Raw genomic sequence first — 22708 nt, forward strand, 5'->3', positions numbered from 1 at the left:
AAGCATCAAACTGGCATTTAACGCCAGAAAGAAGCATCAAGCTGGCGTTAAATGCCAGAAACAAGCACCAGACTGGCGTTTAACGCCAGAACAGAGCATGGAATTGGCGTTAAACGCCAGAAACAAGCAGCAAGCTGGCGTTTAACGCCAGACATGCATTCTAAGGGCGTTTTGCACGCCTACTTGGAGCAGGGATGCTAAGTTCTTGACCCCTCAGGATCTGTGGACCCTACAGGATCCCCACCTACAACACCTCTTCTTCTCTCCTCTTCATACCTTCTCATAACACTCTTCCCCAAATACCCTTCACCAATCACCTTATTACCTCTTCCCCAAATACCCTTCACCAATCACCTTATTACCTCTTCCCCATAAACCCCACCTACCTCCAAATTCAAATTCCTTTCCCTCCCAAACCCAACCCTAATGGCCGAAACCTAACCTTCCCTCACCCCTATATAAACCCCTTAACACTACTCCATTTTCACACATCACAACCACTACTTCTCCCCCTTGGCCGAATACACTCTCTCACTCCATCTACTCCATTTTCTTCTTCTTCTACTACTTTCTTTCTTCTTTTGCTCGAAGACGAGCAAGCCTTTTAAGTTTGGTGTGGTAAAAGCATTGCTTTTTGTTTTTCCATAACCATCAATGGCACCTAAGGCCAGAGAAACCTCAAGAAAGAGGAAAGAGAAGGCAATTGCTTCCACCTCTGAGTCATGGAAGATGGAGAGTTTCATCTCAAAGGTCCATCAAGACCACTTCTATGAAGTTGTAGCCAAGAAGAAGGTGATCCCTGAGGTCCCTTTTAAGCTCAAAAAGAGCGAGTATCCAGAGATCTGACAAGAGATTAGAAGAAGAGGATGGGAAGTTCTCTCTAATCCTATTCAACAAGTCAGAATCTTAATGGTTCAAGAGTTCTATGCAAACGCATGGATCACTAGGAACCATGATCAAAGTATGAACCCAAACCCAAAGAACTGGCTTACAATGGTTCGAGGGAAATACTTAGATTTCAGTCTGGAAAACGTAAGGTTGGCGTTCAACTTGCCAATGATGCAAGAAAATGCACGCCCCTACACTAAAAGAGTCAACTTTGATCAAAGGTTGGACCAAGTTCTCATGGACATATGTGTGGAAGGAGCTCAATGGAAAGTTGACTCAAGAAGCAAGCCGGTTCAATTGAGAAGACCGGACCTTAAGCCTGTAGCTAGAGGATGGTTGGAGTTCATCCAACACTCAATTATTCCTACTAGCAATCGGTCTGAAGTTACTGTAGACCGGGCCATCATGATCCATAGTATCATGATTGGGGAGGAAGTGGAAGTTCATGAGATTATACCTCAAGAACTCTACAAGGTGGCTGACAAGTCCTCCACTTTGGCAAGGTTAGCCTTTCCTCACCTTATTTTCCACCTCTGCAATTCGGCTGGAATTGACATAGAGGGAGACATCCTCATTGATGAGGACAAGCCCATCACTAAGAAAAGGATGGAGCAAATAAGAGATCATGGACCTCAACAAGAGCATGAGGAAATTCCTTATCATGAAATCCCTGAGATGCCTCAAGGGATGCACTTCCCTCCACAAAACTATTGGGAGCAAATCAACACCCCCCTAGGAGAATTAAGTTCCAACATGGGACAACTAAGGATGGAACACCAAGAGCACTCCATCATTCTCCATGAGATTAGAGAAGATCAAAGAGCTATGAGGGAGGAGCAACAAAGACAAGGAAGAGATATAGAGGAGCTCAAGAGCACCATTGGTTCTTCAAGAAGAGGAAGATGCCACCCTCACTAAGGTGGACCCGTTCCTTAATCTCCTTGTTCTTATTTTTCTGTTTTTCGGTTCTTGAGCCTTATGTTTTATTTATGTTTGTGTCTTTACCATATGATCATTAGTGTTTAAGTGGCTATGTCTTAAAGCTATGAATGTCCTATGAATCCATCACCTCTCTTAAAAAAAATGCTTTTAATCACAAAAGAACAAGAAGTACATGATTTCGAATTCATCCTTGAAACTAGTTTAATTATTTTGATGTGGTGACAATACTTTTTGTTTTCTGAATGAATGCTTGAACAGTGCATATGTCTTTTGAATTTGTTGTTTATGAATGTTAAAATTGTTGGCTCTTGAAAGAATGATGAAAAAGGAGAAATGTTATTTGATGATCTGAAAAATCATAAAAATGATTCTTGAAGCAAGAAAAAGCAGTGAATAGAGAAAAGCTTGCGAAAAAAAAAAAAGAAGGCAAAAAAAAGAAAGAAAAAGAAAAATAGCAAGCAGAAAAAGCCAATAGCCCTTAAAACCAAAAAGCAAGGGTAAAAGGGATCCAAGGCTTTGAGCATCAGTGGATAGGAGGGCCCAAAGGAATAAAATCCTGGCCTAAGCGCCTAAACCAAGCTGTCCCTAACCATGTGCTTGTGGTGTGAAGGTGTCAAGTGAAAAGCTTGAGACTGAGCGGTTAAAGTCGAGGTCCAAAGCAAAAACAGAGTGTGCTTAAGAACCCTGGACACCTCTAATTAGAAACTTTAGCAAAGCTGAGTCACAATCTAAAAAGGTTCACCCAATTATGTGTCTGTGGCATTTATGTATCCGGTGGTAATACTGGAAAACAAAGTTCTTAGGGCCACGGCCAAGACTCATAAAGTAGCTGTGTTCAAGAATCAACATACTGAACTAGGAAAATTAATAACACTGTCTGAATTCTGAGTTCCTATAGATGCCAATCATTCTGAACTTTAAAGGATAAAGTGAGATGACAAAACTGTTTAGAGGCAAAAAGCTACTAGTCCCGCTCATCTGATTGGAGCTAAGTTTCATTGATATTTTGGGATTTATAGTATATTCTCTTCTTTTTATCCTATTTGATTTTCAATTGCTTGGGGACAAGCAACAATTTAAGTTTGGTGTTGTGATGAGCGGATAATTTATACGCTTTTTGGCATTGTTTTTACATAGTTTTTAGTATGATTTAGTTAGTTTTTAATATAATTTTATTAGTTTTTAAATAAAAATCACATTTCTGGACTTTACTAGAAGTTTGTGTGTTTTTCTGTGATTTCAGATAATTTCTGGCTGAAATTGAGGGACTTGAGCAAAAATCTTATTCAGAGGCTGAAGAAGGACTGCAGATGTTGTTGGATTCTGACCTCCCTGCACTCGAAGTGGATTTTCTGGAGCTACAGAAACCCAATTGGCGCGCTCTCAATTGCTTTGGACAGTATACATCCATGGCTTTTTAGCAATATATAATAGTCCATATTTTGCCCGAATTTAGACTATGCAAACTGGTGTTAAACGCCAACTTCCTGCCCTATTCTGGAGTTAAACGCCAGAAACAGGCTACAACCTGGCATTTAACTCCAAAAAGAGTCTCTACACATGAAAGCTCAATGCTCAGGCCAAGCACACACCAAGTGGGCCGAAAGTGGATTTCTACATCATTTACTTATCTTATGTAACCCTAGCTACTAGTTTAGTATAAAAACTACTTTTAGTGATTTATCTTTGGATCAATCGTTTGACCATCTTTAGGATCAGACTCATGAGCCAGGAACCCAAGAGATACTCACTCAATCTAAGGTAGAACGGAGGTGGTTGTCAGGCACGCGTTCATAGGTTGAGAATGGTGATGAGTGTCACGGATCATCACATTCATCATATTGAAGTGCGAATGAATATCTTAGATAGAAACAAGCATGTTTGAATAGAAAACAGAAATAGTTGCATTAATTCATCGAGACACAGTAGAGCTCCTCACCCCCAACAATAATTTTTTTTTAAATCCTTATTTTCACTTTTTAAAATTTTTTGAAAATTTTTATAAACTAATAATTGATATCCTGACTAAGAGTTACAAGATAACCATAGCTTGCTTCAAGCTGACAATCTCCGTGGGATTCGACCCTTACTCACGTAAGGTATTACTTGGACGACCCAGTGCACTTGCTGGTTAGTGGTACGAATTGTAAAAAGTGTGATTTACAATTTCGTGCATACCAAGGGAGAGGGCTAGGATCTGAGGGTAAGCGTTAGTTCAATCACCATACCTTTCCTTATTTAGTAAGGGAAAATCGAGTGAGAACAACAACCTTTTTACACCACATTTGAGAAGATCCCAACAAGGATAGAAGTTCCATTTAATCATTCCCCCAGTCAAGGCCTTTTATTCAGAGTATCAATAATTATTCTTAGTTTATCTTTATTGCCTTAATTCACAACTATTTTAATTACTCATTATCAAACTCGACTTTTTGGAAATTTTCTGATTAATAAATTAGCACTCTTTCCTGCAACTCGTTGGGAGACGACCTAGGACTCATACTCCCAGTATTTTATTTCTAAAATTTGTGACAACCCTTTTTAAATTGGTGAGGCAGATCTTAGTGGGTTAAGAGCTATACGTGCAACGCTGTTCTCTTAATTGAAATCTCTTAATTGGTTAACTTCTGCCACGCATCATTCTCTATTCGAGACTTTAGCCTGCCCATTTGTCTGTGGATGATATGGAGTTGCCACTTTATGGTTAATTTCATACCGGACTAGAGCAGAGTCAAGCTGTTTATTGCAGAAATGAGTGCCTCCATCACTGATCAGTATCCTAGGAACACCAAACCTGCTGAAGATATGCTTCTGGAGGAACTTCATCACTGTCTTAGTATCATTAGTGGGTGTTGCAATTGCCTTTACCCATTTAGATACATAGTCTACTGCCACCAGAATATAAGTGTTTGAGCATAATGGTGGAAAAGGCCCCATAAAGCCAATACCCCATACATCAAATAACTCAATCTCTAAGATCCCTTGCTGAGGCATGGCATAACCGTGAGGCAGATTACCAGCTCTCTGGCAACTGTCACAGTTACGTACAAACTCTCGGGAGTCTCTATAGAGGGTAGGCCAGTAGAAGCCACATTGGAGAACCTTGGTGGCTGTTCGCTCACCTCCAAAATGTCCTCTATACTGTGATCCATGGCAATGCCATAGGATTTTCTGTGCCTCTTCTCTAGGCACACATCTATGGATCATTCCGTCTGCACACTTCTTAAAGAGATAGTTCATCCCACAAGTAGAACTTTGCATCAGAAATCAATTTTTTCGTTTGCTGCTTAGTGTACTCCTTGGGTATGAATCTCACAACTTTATAGTTTGCAATGTCTGCAAACCATGGTACTTCCTGAATGGCAAAGAGTTGCTCATCCGGAAAGGTTTCAGAGATCTCAGTAGGAGGGAGGGACGCTCCTGTTACTGGTTCTATTCGGGACAGGTGATCAGCTACTTGGTTCTCTGTCCCATTTCTGTCTCTTATTTCTATATCAAACTCTTACAGAAGCAACACCCATCTTATGAGCCTGGGTTTTGAATCCTGCTTTGTGAGGAGATATTTTAGAGCAGCATGGTCAGTGTACACAATCACTTTTGATCCCACTAAATAAGATATGAACTTGTCAATGGCATAAACCACTGCAAGCAACTCTTTTTCTGTGGTTGTGTAATTCTTCTGTGCGTCATTCAGAACACGGCTAGCATAGTAAATGACGTGCAGAAGCTTGTTATGCCTCTGTCCCAATACTGCACCAATGGCATGGTCACTGGCATCACACATTAGTTCGAATGGTAATGTCCAGTCTGGTGCAGAAATGACTGGTGATGTGACCAGCTTAGCTTTCAGAGTTTTAAATGCCTGCAGACACTCTGTGTCAAAGATAAATGGTGTGTCAGCAGCTAGCAGATTGCTCAGAGGTTTTACAATTTTTGAAAAATACTTTATAAACCTCCTATAGAATCCTGCATGCCTTAGAAAGCTTCTGATTGCCTTAACATTGGCATGTGGTAGTAATTTTTCAATTACCTCTACCTTAGCTTGATCTACCTCTATTTCCTTGTTTGAAATTTTGTGCCCAAGGACAATTCCTTCAGTCACCATAAAGTGACATTTTTCCCAGTTTAAAACCAGGTTAGTCTATTGGCACCTTTTCAGAACAAGTTCTAGATAGTCAAGACAGGAGCTGAATGAGTCTTCGAATACTAAGAAGTCATCCATGAAGACTTTCAGAAATTTCTCTACCATATCAGAGAAGATAGAGAGCATGCACCTCTGAAAGGTTGCAGGTGCATTGCACAGACCAAATGGCATCCTTCTGTAGGAAAATACTCCAGAAGGACATGTGAATGCTATTTTCTCTTAGTCCTGAGGATCTACTGCAATTTGGTTGTAACCTGAGTAGCCATCCAAAAAGTAGTAGTATTCATGACCTGCTAGTCTCTCTAGCATCTGGTCTATGAATGGTAAAGAAAAATGATTCTTTCTGGTGGCTGTATTGAGTCTTCTGTAGTCAATACACATACGCCACCATGTAACTGTTCTTGTAGGAACCAATTCATTCTTTTCATTATGAACCACTGTCATGCCTCCCTTCTTGGGGACAACTTGGATAGGGCTCACCCAGGGGCTATCAGAAATAGGATAAATAATCCCAGCCTCTAGTAACTTAGTGACCTCTTTTTGTACCACCTCCTTCATGGCTGGATTTAGCCACCTCTGTGGTTGAACCACTGGCTTAGCATCATCCTCCAATAGGATCTTGTGCATGCATCTGGCTGGGCTGATGCCCTTAAGATCACTTATGGACCACCCAAGAGCTGTCTTGTGTGTCCTTAGCACCTGAATTAGTGCTTTCTCTTCCTGTGGCTCTAAGGTAGAGCTTATGATCACAGGAAAAGTGTCATCTTCTCCCAGAAATGCATATTTCAGGGATGGTGGTAGTGGTTTGAGCTCGGGTTTAGGAGGCTTCTTCTCTTCCTGAGGAGTTTTCAGAGGTTCTTCTGTTTTCTCTGGTTCCTCCAGATCAGGCTGAACATCTTTAAAAATGTCCTCTAGCTCTAATTCGAGACTCTCAGTCATATTGACCTCTTCCACCAGGGAGTCAATAATATCAGTGCTCATGCAGTCTTTTGATGTGTCTGGATGCTGCATAGCTTTGATAGCATTCAACTTAAACTCATTCTCATTGACTCTCAGGGTTATCTCCCCTTTTTGGATGTCAATGAGGATTCATCCAGTTGCTAGGAATGGTCTTCCTAGAATGAGAGTTGCACTCTTGTGCTCCTCCATTTCCAGCACTACAAAGTCAGTGGGAAAGGTGAATGGCCCAACATTGACAATCATGTCCTCAATTATGCTTGATGGGATTTTAATGGAGCCATCAGCAAGTTGGAGGCATATCCGAGTTGGTTTTGATGACAAGTCATCTTATGCTAGCTTTTCAAGCATTTTTCACTTGTTTCATTAGGTTTTATGCACTTTCTTGCATTGTAAGTAAGTGATTTAGAGTGGATTTGCATGGTTTTGTTGAATCAATCAACCATCCTTTATTTGACACTAAATCATGAGGTTTAAGCTAGAATTAGTTGGTTTTTGAATGAATTATAAACCTTGTAAATTTGGTGATACTTTGATTGGTTGTTTTAATTACTTGTAGGTGAAGAAAAGAAAGAAACAAGGAAAGCGTGCCTATTAAAGCATGGCCCAAGGAAGGAAAAAGCGTTGCGCATTGACAAACCCTATTTTGACGGTTTATCTTGTATTGATTTTAAGGGATTTTATCACCTTTTACCCACATGTATTCAATGAAATAGCATGGTTTTGTGATTGTCTCCTTATTTGTACCTAGATGTGAAAACATGCTTTTAGACCCTTAATTTGATGGTTTTCATTCACCTTTGATTCCATAAGATGCCTTGATATATTTGTTAGTGATTTCAGATTGAAAAGGCTAGGAATGGATCAAAGGAGTGAAGAGGAAAGCATGCAAAGTGGAGAAATCATGAAAAGTCAAAAAAGTTGAACTCGCCCATGGACGCGCGCGCGCACTTGGCGCTTGCGCGCACCTGCGAATCACCCCATGGACGCGTACGCGTGCTGTGCGCGTACGCGTCGGTGCTGGTTTATGATTTCTTAATGAAAACGTGACCAACGAATTCTCAAGGGTTGTGGGGCCCAATCCCAACCAACTTTGGCGCCAAAGATGCTATTTAAAGCCAAGGATTGAAGAGCAAGGGAGAATTCCAATCATTCACACTCATTAGGATTAGTTTAGAAGTAGTTTCTAGAGAGAGAAGCTCTCACTTCTCTCTAGAATTAGGATTAGGATTAGGTTTAGTTCTTAGATCTAGGTTTTAATCTTTGCTTTCTTCCACTTCTATCTCTCAATTCTTTGTTGCTACATTCAATCTTCTTCTATTCTTTTGTTGTAACTTCCTTTATGTTGTTCTTATATTTTGTTGTAGATCTAGTATTGTTCCTTCTACATTCTTCCAATTCAATAAGAGGTAATTCATAATAATTGCTCTTCTTTGCTTTTCTATTGTTGATCTCTTGCCTTTGTAGTTGTAGATTCCTTTAATTCTTGCAATTAATAATGTTTACTTCTATTGCACTCTATGTGTTTGTTGAAATGCCTCTTCTAGATATAGTGTAGATTTTGTTCCTCTTGGCCTAGGTAGAGTAATTAGTGACACTTGAGTTATCTAATCCCTTTGTTGATTGATAATTGGAGAGATTGCTAATTGGTTTGGAGTGCACTAAAGCTAGTCTTTCCTTGGGAGTTGGCTAGGACTTGTGGCTCAAGTCAATTCATCCACTTGACTTTCCTTTAATTAGTAAGGGTTAACTAAGTGGTAGCAACGAATAATTCTCATCACAATTGAGAAGGATAACTAGGATAGGACTTCTAATTTTCATACCTTGCCAAGAGCCTTTTATAGTTGTTAGTTTATTTTCATTGCCATTTACTTTTCATGCTTCTTATCCAAAACCCCAAAATAACTCATAACCAATAACAAGACACTTTATTGTAATTCCTAGGGAGAACGACCCGAGGTTTGAATACTTCGGTTATTAATTTTAGGGGTTTGTTTTAGTGACAAACAACTTTTTGTATGAAAGGATTAGTGATTGGTTTAGAAACTATACTTGCAACGAGAATTCATTTGTGAAATTCTATACCATCAAAAATCCATTCATCAAAATGGCGCCGTTGCCGGGGAATTGCAATGGTGTTATGTTATTGGTTATTGTATATATGTGAATAGTGTGAATATGTTTGCTTTTGTTAGCTCTTGCTAGTTTTAGGATTTAATTTTCTTGCTTCTTATTTGATTTTGTTTTCATTTTCTTCTTGCTATCATGAATTCTCACCTTGGCTATGAGTTTGGTTATCAACATGTTGTAGGAAATGAGGACTATAATGAAGATGTGTATCAAGAATGGGATGACCAAAGGTGGGAGGAGCCATATGCTTATGATCAATCCTCATGGCAACAACCCCCACCAATGCACTATGAAGAAGAGCCATTCTATGATGCATATCAATCCAATGGCTATGGTGAATCACCTTGTGACTTTCAAGAACCACCACCATATGCCTATGAAGCATATCCTCAATATAACTCTCAACCATACTCACAAGCCCCTTCTTACCAACCACCTTCATATGACCCTAATCTATATCCATCCTACCAACAACCATATGAGCCATATGAACCACATATAGAGCCACCACAATTCCAACATCAATATTTTCAAGAGCCACCTCCTCCACATTATTACCAAGATGAACCACCTCCAATATATGAAAATTTTCAACCACAAGAGGAACTCTACCTTCCACCACAACCTCACATGGAAGAATATTCATGTCCATCGATCCAAGACCCATATGATCCCTATCATGATATCCAAGCGGAACAAGAGTCAAGGGATCGTCTCAAGGAAGCATTGGATCAATTTCAAGCAACCATGGAGTGTGTTGTGCAACAAGTGGAAAGAGTGGAGAATATTGAACCACCAAAACTCTACCAAGAAGAACCATCTTCCTACTATGAACCCTTCCCCCAAAATGATGAATCCTTCCATCCACCCCAACCTCTAATGGATGAAACCCTTGGTGTTCTTGTTCAAGGGCAAGAAGAGATGAAAATGGATGTGCAAAATTTCATGGCCACCTTGGATGCGGTAACAAATCAATTAGCCTCCCAATGCTTGAACACTCAAGGAACTTCCATGGCTACATGTGGAGAATCAAATGAAGAACATAGCATGAAGGAGAGATTGGAAACTCCGGTGGAAAATGAGGGAAGTTGCTTTGTATTGGAACAATTGGAGGAAGCTTTAATTGTTGAAGACAAGGAAGAAGTGGTAGAAGACTTAGGAGATGCGGAGCCTCCATGGGAACATAGAGTTGAAGAAAATCCCTCCAAGATGATTGAAATTGATGCTAGGGAGGAAAGTGCACACCTTCCAAGGCATATTCCATATGAAGACTTGGATGGGATAGAGCAAGAATTGAGTTCCCATGGCAATGAAGAGCAAGCATCAAGTCCTAGTGGTGGAGAATCCTTTGAACTTGAAGAACCTTCTCCCGGTGCATTTGAAAATGTTGCGGAGGTAAACTTCTTTCACCCTCCCAATTATAGTTTGATTAAGGGAAAAGGCTTAGATAGTATTAATGAACAAATGATTGAATTAGAGAGATCTTGTGAAGAGGTGGAAGTCCTTAGAAATAGAAGGATGGGAGTGGAATATGCTCTGTCAAGATCGTTGGAAGCATCTTTGCCTAGGTTGTCATCTACCCCTTCACTTGAGTGGGTAAAATTCATTTCTATTAGCTTTATTGTCCCACTTGAGTATGGCTTGCTTGAAACGGATGGTCAACTTAGGATGCTTTGTGGGATGAAGCGTAAGCGAAAGATGTTTCGTGGTTGGCGTTGCAAATCAAGGCTCATTTTGGTTGATACTTCAAGAGTTGAATACAAAGGTGGGAATAGTGCTCAAATAGATAGGTCTAGGAGGATTGTTGGGCATTTCATAGAGAATTCATCTTGTTCACCACCCGGATGGATTAATAATGATGATCAACTTCAAGACAGGTGTGAAAATAAAGTGTGGGATCCCGGATTACAAGAAGAGGATCAACTTTGGGAGCCCCAAGCTTGTGAAGAACTCCATCAAGACTTGGCTCAATCCATGAAGAATCTTGGGGCACAATGGAGAACCAAGCATTGGTGGGAGTTCCAAGATGAATACAAGCACAAGCCACCTTGATGAGGAGCTCCCCATAAGTCCAACTTAAGGACAATAAACAAAAGTGCTAGGTGGGAGACAACCCACCATGGTAAAATCCTTTCATTTTCTCTTTTGTACATATTGATAGAATTAGTTTAATTTCATGTTTTGTTTAGATAGTTGAGTTTAATTGGTAGTTTAGTATGTTAAATAAGGTTTTAGGGTGTTTTGGTAGATGCTTGGAGGTTTAGAATGCTGAGATTGGTACAAAAACAAAAAAAAATTTTAAAAAACAGAGCACCATTCACGCATACGCGTACATGACGCGTACGCGCACTTCAAGCATTTTCGACCATTTACGCGTCCGCGTACATGGCGCGCACGCGTAGATGCGGAAGTTCCACTCCCCGCTAGCAAACCCGAGAGTTAGGCCTTCACTGTGCGAATGTTGAGCCCCAGGCCCAACACCATCCGCGCGTCCGCGCACCTGGCGCGTACGCGCCCATCATGCTGAATTTGCAACACACGCGCAAGCGCACATGCCGCGCGCGCGTCGATTAGGCCACTTGCACTTCTGGTACTTTTACCAGAGAGTTGTGCCAACTCTGGGCCAACAGTAGGCGGCCGGCCTGGCTAGCCATCCACGCAGACGCGCAAGGTACGCGTCCGCGCCCATGCCCACATCCCCATCTACGCGCGAGCGCAGAGTACGCGTCCGCGCCTCGCTCTCTATTCCACCACCTGCGCGCGCGCACCTTGTGTGCGTACGCGCGGATTTCTTTCTCCCATCCACTTTTCTTTTCTTCCCCTCTTTCCATTTCTTCCCTTCTCCTTTCTTCTTCCCTCCTCCTACCCCTCATCCAACACTTCCAAACACCATCAATAACCAATTATTTTAGTTACCTAGTTAATTAGTTAGTTAGTTAGTTGATTAGTTAGTTTTAGTTTAGTTTTCATTTTATTTTCTCTCTTTTCATCATAAGTGTTGGAGTATTGACTTTGTTTACTATACATTGCTATATCCCTTATTGCCTAAATGCTATTTTAGCATGAATGTTTTTAGATAATCTTTGTTGGATTCTATGATTGAGGTTATATTTTGTTACTTGGTTTTGAGTTCTTCATGCTTACCTTTTGAAAAATACCAAGTGATGAGAATTGTCTTCGAGCTTATAACTCTTTTGAATTGCATGTTGTAGCTAGCCACCATGTGATTTGAACCGTATTCTTTGATTAGGCAATCTCTTGATGGATAATGTTGCGCATTTACCTTAATGCATTGTATTTCATGATTATATCCATCCATATGTTTGACTTGAATGCTTTCATGCTTCTCTAATGCTTGTCTTACCTTACAAGCTTACTTAAAGCATCTCAAGCACACTAGAATGAGTACAGTGCATGCTTCTTTTGTGACATAGCTCTTTATACTAATGTGTGTTCTAAACCACGCAATTTAGAATTCACACACTTACTTGTCATTCATGTCACACTGATTCACTCACTCATTTCTAGTGATCTATCTCATTCCAACAATGTATGCTTCTTTGCTTTTATATCTTCTCATCTTATGGTGTTATATTTTTATTTTTCATGAACAATGCACCACAAGCACACATGGAAGCAGAAGAAAGAACATGCAGCAATCTGGAGATTCGCCGTACCCCCTTGCTCATCTTTGAGTGCACCGAGGACGGTGCAAACTTTTAAGTGTGGGGAGGTCGTCCAACCGGTCGGCGATTTTGGGTGACAAATTTCTAATCCCAACACTTTTGCATTTCATTTTAGGTTTTTTGGATTTTTGTTGCATTTTCTTATTTTTGCATATATATACACAATAAGCTTAGTCAAAATAATGAAATTTTCCAAGGATTTCTATCTATAGGGCACCAATTGATTTGAGTGGAAAACTTTTCATAGAACTTGCTTGAATTATATATTTTGTGGAACATGATTTATGAGCTAAGAACACAAGCTTGTGAGATTTGAGCCTAACAGTGTGGTTACATCTTATAACCACTTATTTTTCCTTCTTGTGTGCATTAGTCTTTTTCTATGATTGTAATCTTTGATTTGTTTGATTCTTTATGTCCATTATTTTGTGTATTCATGTATTTATATGATTGAGGCCATCATTTCATTAGCTCACTTACCCAAATGGCCTTACCTTTTATCTTCCTTTGTTAGCCAAATTTGAGCCTACGCTTAACCCATTTATTCTTTAATTTAGCACATTACTAGCCTTAAAGCGAAAAACAATAAATGTCCTTAATTTGGATCTTTGATTAGCTTAGGCTAGTGTGTGTGAGTATCATTCAAGTGTGGGAACCTTGGGACATTGGGTGAATAAAAGGGTAGTTTTGTAATGTTATTGGAAATATTGGGAATTGGGTACATACTCATGTATTGATCAAATGTAAAACCTTATGCATTGAGGTTCTTGTATATAAAAAGAAAAAAAATAAGAAAAACAAAAGAAAAAGAAATAAAAGTGAAAAAGAAAAACAATATGGAAAAGAAAAGAAAAAAATAGAAAAAGAAAGAAAAAAAGAATAAAAATAATAAAAAGGGGACAAAATGCCCCAAAGTGAAGCTCAATAAGATCAATGCATAAGTGCTGTGAAATTAAAAGAAAATGCATGAGTATGTGAAAAAGTGAGAAAATGGGTAGTTAGGTTAGAACTTAATTGTATAGGATGTCATAGGTTAGGTGGGAAGTCTAAGTTTATCAAAAATTCAAATTTTAAGCTCACTTGACCAAATATGCATCCTACCTTGACCCTAACCCCATTACAACCTAAGAAAAAGACCTCATGATAGATGTATGCATGCATGAAATATATGTTGATTGTTAGAAGAAGAACAAATCTTAGAAAGCATGATTAGGAGAGAATTGAGTGAATCAACCCTAAACACTTGAGCGAATAGAGTGCAAACACATCCGGTGAGGGTTCGATGCTCGATTACATGTCTCCACCTATGATCATCTCCTTTCATGCAAGTTTGTGAAAATATTTAATAGCTCAATTCAATTGTGGATTAGACTTGCTAGTCCTTAGCCCTTGTGCATATATGCTTCTTGGGAATTGATTTATTTCGACCAAGCAATTGTATTCATTTAGATAGTTGCATTTAGGTAGATTGCACTTAGTTAGTTTCCATTAAATAAATGCCATGCCCTTTACTTCATTCTTGGTTTAAGCATGAGGACATGCTTGGTTTAAGTGTGGGGAGGTTGACAAACCCTATTTTGACGGTTTATCTTGTATTGATTTTAAGGGATTTTATCACCTTTTACCCACATGTATTCAATGAAATAGCATGGTTTTGTGATTGTCTCCTTATTTGTACCTAGATGTGAAAACATGCTTTTAGACCCTTAATTTGATGGTTTTCATTCACCTTTGATTCCATAAGATGCCTTGATATATTTGTTAGTGATTTCAGATTGAAAAGGCTAGGAATGGATCAAAGGAGTGAAGAGGAAAGCATGCAAAGTGGAGAAATCATGAAAAGTCAAAAAAGTTGAACTCGCCCATGGACGCGCGCGCGCACTTGGCGCTTGCGCGCACCTGCGAATCACCCCATGGACGCGTACGCGTGCTGTGCGCGTACGCGTCGGTGCTGGTTTATGATTTTTTAATGAAAACGTGACCAACGAATTCTCAAGGGTTGTGGGGCCCAATCCCAACCAACTTTGGCGCCAAAGATGCTATTTAAAGCCAAGGATTGAAGAGCAAGGGAGAATTCCAATCATTCACACTCATTAGGATTAGTTTAGAAGTAGTTTCTAGAGAGAGAAGCTCTCACTTCTCTCTAGAATCAGGATTAGGATTAGGTTTAGTTCTTAGATCTAGGTTTTAATCTTTGCTTTCTTCCACTTCTATCTCTCAATTCTTTGTTGCTACATTCAATCTTCTTCTATTCTTTTGTTGTAACTTCCTTTATGTTGTTCTTATATTTTGTTGTAGATCTAGTATTGTTCCTTCTACATTCTTCCAATTCAATAAGAGGTAATTCATAATAATTGCTCTTCTTTGCTTTTCTATTGTTGATCTCTTGCCTTTGTAGTTGTAGATTCCTTTAATTCTTGCAATTAATAATGTTTACTTCTATTGCACTCTATGTGTTTGTTGAAATGCCTCTTCTAGATATAGTGTAGATTTTGTTCCTCTTGGCCTAGGTAGAGTAATTAGTGACACTTGAGTTATCTAATCCCTTTGTTGATTGATAATTGGAGAGATTGCTAATTGGTTTGGAGTGCACTAAAGCTAGTCTTTCCTTGGGAGTTGGCTAGGACTTGTGGCTCAAGTCAATTCATCCACTTGACTTTCCTTTAATTAGTAAGGGTTAACTAAGTGGTAGCAACGAACAATTCTCATCACAATTGAGAAGGATAACTAGGATAGGACTTCTAATTTTCATACCTTGCCAAGAGCCTTTTATAGTTGTTAGTTTATTTTCATTGCCATTTACTTTTCATGCTTCTTATCCAAAACCCCAAAATAACTCATAACCAATAACAAGACACTTTATTGTAATTCCTAGGGAGAACGACCCGAGGTTTGAATACTTCGGTTATTAATTTTAGGGGTTTGTTTTAGTGACAAACAACTTTTTGTATGAAAGGATTAGTGATTGGTTTAGAAACTATACTTGCAACGAGAATTCATTTGTGAAATTCTATACCATCAAAAATCCATTCATCACGCATCAAGAGGCCAAGGCATAGCGCTAACTAATTGAGCGTAGCGCTCTCTATTTGAGTGCTAGAGCAAAGGCCAAGGGAGCAAAGGCATGGCGCTAAGTGAACTCTCTTAACTGAGCGCCCAAGGAACCCAAGAAAATCAATAGCGCTCAGTTAACTAAGTTAACTTTATCGGGTTCCATTCAGAAGAAAATGCAAGGCACAGCTCCAAAATAGAGCCAACCAAGGTTCGAACCTTGCACATGAAGCATAAAAGAAAGCACTACAAGCAAGGAAAATCATAGTGCAGCACACAAAATGCATTCACCAAGGCTCGAAGGGGAAGCTTCCATTCAAAACAAAGGACGCTGCGTGAAGTCTCTTCACTGAGCGCTACTTTGCACTGCTTGGCACAAGGGAAATTGGCTTCAAAATAAACTAAGCAAGGCTCAAAGGTGGGGTCTCCCTCCAAATCAAAAGGGGCGCTGCGTTTAGTGAGTTAACTGAGCGCTACCTTGCACAAGAAATGGGCACAATTGGGAGCCACCATGACTCGAATTGGAGTCCCACTCAAGCATGTAAGCGCTGCGTGAAATTAGTTCACTGAGCGCTATGAGCAAGGCTTGGACGCAACAAAACAAGCCCAAACACAAAGCAAAGGGAGCGCTACGTTAAGTTACATCATTGAGCGCTCCCCTGGAGGTGCCTTGGTCCATTTCCAACTTCAATAGCCATTTTGGATCCAATTATTCACCAATTTGAAAAGCCCACTCCAAATTCTAAAGATCAAAAATAGAAAGTGTATAAATAGGAGTTAGTTTGATTTGTAGAGGACGTTCTTTCTTCTTTTTCATTTTCTAGTTTACTCTTAGCTCATTTTTCATTTTCTTTAATTTTAGTTTTCATTGAGAGCTCTGAGACTTGAGATTGGATCTAAATCTTGCTCTCTAGTTTTCATTTTACTATCTTCTGCAACCTCTACTTTCTGTTTTGGAATTTTGGATTGAGATTGAAGGAATTCTGTTTCAACTCTTGATCTGAAATTCATCTTGTTCTTCTTCTACAAAAATTCTGAGAATTAAGAAATTAGATTTAAATTTCATTTACTGTCTTCATTTACATTTCTTCTGCAATTTATTTTCTGATCGAGCAAAGGAGAATTGAGATCCTGATCTGCTTCCTGAGTTTATTGCACTTCTTGGATCTTCAAATTCTCTTTTAGATTTTACAATTGAGCTAAGTTTCTTTCTGTCTTGTTCTTCAAGCAATTTTCCATTTCTGTTTAGATCTACTGCACTTACTTCATCTTCTACTTCTCTGCTTGATTGCTCTTTACATTTTCTTGCGTCATTTTGAATCCCAACTCCCCAAATCCCTTTAATCTTTCAGCAATTTAAGTTTCACAGCAAATTAGATTCAGTAGTTCACATTTCTTTCACTTTAAGCTTCAGTCATTTACACTTCTTGCAATCTAAGTTTCAGTTATTTACATTACTTGCACTTTAAGATTCAGCTCTTTTACTTCTTCTGCTCTTTAATTTACTGTCAATTCTCCCTCTCCCTTTACTTTCATGCAATTTAGCTTCTGTTAATTACAATTCACTCAAATCATCACTTGTTTGCTTGACTAAACCAGCCACCTAACTAAAATTGCTCGATCCTTCAATCCCTGTAGGATTGACCTCACTCATGTGAGTAATTACTACTTGATGCGACCCGGTACACTTGCCGGTGAGTTTTGTGTTGGATCGTTTTCCACACATCAGGTTTAACTTCATCAACCAAACCAAGCTTTTTGATAGTGGATGCAGGTATTAGGTTGATACTTGCCCCAAGATCACATAAAGCTGTCTTGGTACAAGCACCCTCTAATGTGCATGGTATCATAAAGCTTCCGGGATCTTTAAGCTTCTCTGGTAAGCTTTTCAATATGACTGCACTGCATTCTTCAGTGAGGAAAACTTTTTCAGTTTCTCTCCAATCCTTCTTATGACTTAAGATCTCTTTCATGAACTTAGCATAAGAGGGTATTTGCTCAAGTGCCTCTGCAAATGGAATCTTTATTTCAAGAGTCCTGAGATAGTCTGCAAAGTGGGCAAATTGTTTATCCTGTTTCGCTTGGCAGAGTTTCTGAGGATAAGGCATCTTGGCTTTATATTCTTCAACCTTAGTTGCTACAAGTTTATTTCCTACAGAAGGGGTTGGAGAAGCATGCTTAAGGGGGTTGTTATCAGTACTTGCAGGTGTCTGATCCCTTATTGACGTTTGAACGCCAGAATTGGGTGCTTTTTGGGCGTTTAACGCCAGGTTGCCACCCTTTTCTGGCGTTTGAACGCCAGAATTGGCTATCCTTTGGGCGTTTAACGCCACTTGTTTACCCTTTTCTGGCATTTGAATGCCAGAATCATTCCTCTCTGGGCTCTTACTGTCCTTAGAGGGATTTTGGGCAGTGGGTTGGTCATCCTCTGTCAGTTGTTCCTTTCTTGGCTTTCTGCTGCTTTGAGTTAAGACATTCAATGTCTTCCCACTCCTTAATTGAACAGCTTGCCATTCTTCTGCTATCTGTTTAGATAGCTGCTGTATTATCTGATCCAATTGTGCTTCCATATTGTGGTTAGCATTTTTAGTGTCTTGGAGCATCTCTTTGAATTCTGCGAACTATTTTGTTATAATAAGCAATTGCTGATTGAGTTCAGCAACTTGTTCTTGAGGACTAAGTTCAGTGGATACTGCTTTAGCTTCTTCTTTCATGGAGGACCCACTACTTAAGTATAGATATTGATTTCTAGCAACTGTATCAATGAGCTCTTGAGCCTCTTCAATTGTCTTTCTCATATGTATAGATCCACCAGCTGAGTGGTCTAGAGATATTTGGGCCTTTTCTGTAAGCCCATAGTAAAAGATGTCCAACTGCACCCACTCTGAAAATATTTCAGAGGGACATTTCCTTAGCATCCCTCTGTACCTCTCCTAGGCATTATAAAGGGATTCATTATCCTCTTGTTTAAAGTCTTGGATGTCCAGCCTTAGCTGTGTCATCCTTTTTGGAGGGAAATACTGATTCAGGAATTTGTCTGATAACTGTTTCCATGTTCTTATGCTTGCTGTGGGTTGGTTATTTAACCACCTCTTAGCTTGATCTTTTACAGCAAATGAAAATAGTAATAATCTGTAGACATCCTGATCTACTTTCTTATCACGTACTGTGTCAGCAATTTGTAAGAACTGTGCCAGAAACTCAATAGGTTCTTCCTGTGGAAGACCGAAATACTGGCAATTTTATTGCACCATGATAATGAGATGAGGGTTCAGCTCAAAATTGCTGGCTCTTATGGGGGGTATACAGATACTACTCCTATATGCAGCAGTAGTGGGGTTAGCATATGACCCCAGAGTCCTTCTGGACTGTTCATTTCCACTTAGGTCCATGATGGAGAAAGGGAGATGATGTGGATTGCAAATAAAATATATTTCTATTTTTATTTAATTTAATTAAGGATAAACCGAATTAAAATAGGATAAAATAAAATAATTGGAAACTAGAATATAAGTTTCGAAAACTAAAAGAAAAATATAAAATAAAAAAATTCGAATACTAAAATGATTAATTAATCAAAAAGATTTGAAAAATTTTGGATATGATTTTCAAAAAATTGAAGAGAGAGAGTGGTTAGGGAGTTTTGAAAAAGATATGTCTTAAAAATTAAAGATACTTGTAAAAATAAATAAATAAAAGAAAAGATTTGAAAAAGATATGATTTTAAAATTTTAAAGATTGAAACTTTCTTAACAAGGAAACACCAAACTTAAAATTTTTCAATCAAAATAATAAAATAAGACAAGTAATTCGAAAATTATGAATAAGAAAAGAAAAAAGATTTTGAAAAATTTTATAAAGGATTTTTGAAAAATATAAAAAAAAAAAAGAAAATTGAAAAAGATTTAAAAAGATAAATTTTAAAATTGAAATTTTAACTTGACTAAAAAGAAACTACCAAATTTTAAAATTTTGACTAAGTCAACCTGGGTAATTCGAAAATGATGAGTAATTAAAGGAAACTATATTTTTTTGAATTTAATGAGGAAAGAGAAAAACAATAAAATGACACCAAACTTATAATTTTTAGATCAATACAAAGAAAATAAACAAGAAAACCTTGAATGTCAAGATGAACACCAAGAATACTTTGAAGATCAAGATGAACACTAAGAACAAATTTTGGAAAATTTTTAAGAAAATAAAAACACAAAAGACACCAAACTTAAAAAATTTTATACTTTGGACACTAATAATTTGAAAATGCACAAGAAAAACAAGGAAAGACACAAAACAAAACAAAAAAACTAAAAATCAAACAAGGAAAATAAACAAGAACAACTTGAAGATGAAGAAGAACTAAGAACATATAATTTGAAAAATTGAAAGAAAAATAAAAGCATGCAATTGACACCAAACTTAAAACTTGAAACTAAACTCAAACAGAAGACTCAATTATTAGTGACTCTAAACCAAAAAGATAATGTCGCAACATCGTGGGATCAACATCAACAGGAATATGCTACATCCGCTCTTTCATCCATGTCATCTTAATGGAAAAGCTTTCCTTCTTGTCCTCCGGCTGCCACGGTGCCATGGCTCCTTCTCGCCATCTCTCAACAAATGTGAATATCATACTATTGTCAAAATAGAAGTCCCTGAAATACGTTGCATACTCAAACCCAGCCTCCCTAAGATATGGCATCGGAATCTCAAGAGGAGCCATCGTATGGCTATACCACCTAGGATGAAGCACTCTTGACTACAAACATATATGTCTGAAGTTTAGTTTTTTAACAAAATCAACATTAACAAAAAATCTAACTAATTCAAGTCAATTACAACAAAGTTATTAACTAATATAAACCTACCTAATGTAATAGAATCAATAATAATATAATTCAAAAAAATTATTATACTAACTACCTAACTAATTACCGAATAGACTACTTATAATAGATATAATTTGTACACTAAACTAAATTTATTATTACCTAACCTAAATTAAGAAAATAAATTTAACAAAAATAAAATTGAGATATTAAATTAATTGGTTACCAATCTCATGGTCAAACACTCTGGCAATGTGAGTGGTCGCATTCAATCGGTTGATGTCTACGAAACGTAATTTTATATATATATATATATATATATTATGAATGTATCTCGTCTTCAATGGGGACAAGATACGTTCAAATTGTAGCACGTGCCTTATCCTATCTGTAGTGGCAATACATTCTTAATGTATCCTTACTTATCTTGTCTACACAGCCAACAAAATAAACACATAACGAAATCATCCTCTTTGAGGACAAGATATGTAACAAAAGGGATCATCGTAAATTCTCCTAAACGTGTCTATATCTTTAATTTATAGATTTATTTTATTTATTTAAAAATATCCCACTTCACTTTACTATTTTTTTGTTTAAAATATCTTTTTTTTTTTAATGTGTCTATCTCAGATTAAGATTGCTCTTATTCAAGCTTAGGCTCTGTCTCCTCCCATCTATGCACAATATCGTCGTAAACAAAGTCCAAAAGAATATTAACCGAATTAGAAGATAAGATAAATAAAATAGTAGATTATGGTCTAACTATGCTTAGAATGACTAAGGTGGCTATATTGTTCACCATTCAATGACATAGTGACAAATGTCAAAAGTTACTATGTTAATTTATTTTACTAATGTATTAAACAAAGCTAATCCTTGTTTTACTATGTGCATAACGATGTAATTTCACATTGATTTGTAATAAAAATAAAAAATAAAAAAAAATTAAAAGTATATCATTTGAAAAAGCATACAACCATTATAACATTATTGAAGATAGAGATGGCAACAGAGCAGGGCAGGAGTGGGGGATATCTCCTTGTTCTCCATTCGACACTCTCAGATTTGCTCTCCGTTCTTCATTGTGGGAGAATATTACTCTCCATTTTTCACAGGGTTTCGTTCTCTACGGAGATTCAATTTTTTATCTCTCTTATAATTCTGACTAATTATTAATTTCTATAGAAATAGAGGTATAAGTATCCATCCAATATAAAAACAGCAAGATTTAATACAAAAAGTCTAAACGACAGGACAGTGACTATCCAAATGACAAATGGGAAGCTCAACCTTATTGCACTCTAGAACATAGCAAGCTTTATTAGTGGCCTCCTCATCACAATTCAACTTAACGATTGCTGATTTTTAAAGTTGATCTTCAGTCCTGACATAAGTTCAAACTCCTTAAGCAACCTCCTACTGTTCACCACTTCACCACTGATGTTAGATCACATGAGCAGAATAAAATTGTGTCATCCGCAAACAGTAAGTTGGATAACATGACTTTATCATACCCCACCTCCAAAGGCTTTATGCTACATTAATCTCTAAGCCTAGGCATAATTAGTTTGTCGAGCTTTTAATCTCTTTATATTTTTTCTGTTTTAATTCTTATTTAGTAATATTATTATATTAAAATTGATATTTATTTTTATTTTATATATACTTATCTATCGTCTCCCTCTTTTAATTTTTTTTTCTTCTATTATTATCTTTTTTTTTCTTATTTTTCTATTCTTTTTACTTTCAAATAACTAAAATTACCACTATGACCATTGTATTTACGATTTTGTCGCTAATTAAAAGAAAATCATAATAAAGGTATTTTTAAAAAAAATTTAATTAAGACACTAAAATAACACAAAATAAAAGATTTAAAATAAAAATAAGACAGTATCAAATTTACTTAACTCAAACATTAGAAATTAAAACGGTATTTTATCGCATCGTGGTTCAAGCATGGTCTTCCTCTTGGTCCCGGAGCTTCCGTTTTCGAAAAGTCAATATTTTCTCATTTTCTAAATACTTCGTCGAAGGAGATCGAATTCCTATTTTTATATATTTCGTTCAGATTG

The sequence above is a fragment of the Arachis hypogaea genome, chromosome 13 (assembly GCF_003086295.3).
Source record: "Arachis hypogaea cultivar Tifrunner chromosome 13, arahy.Tifrunner.gnm2.J5K5, whole genome shotgun sequence".
NCBI classification, from domain to species: domain Eukaryota; kingdom Viridiplantae; phylum Streptophyta; class Magnoliopsida; order Fabales; family Fabaceae; genus Arachis; species Arachis hypogaea.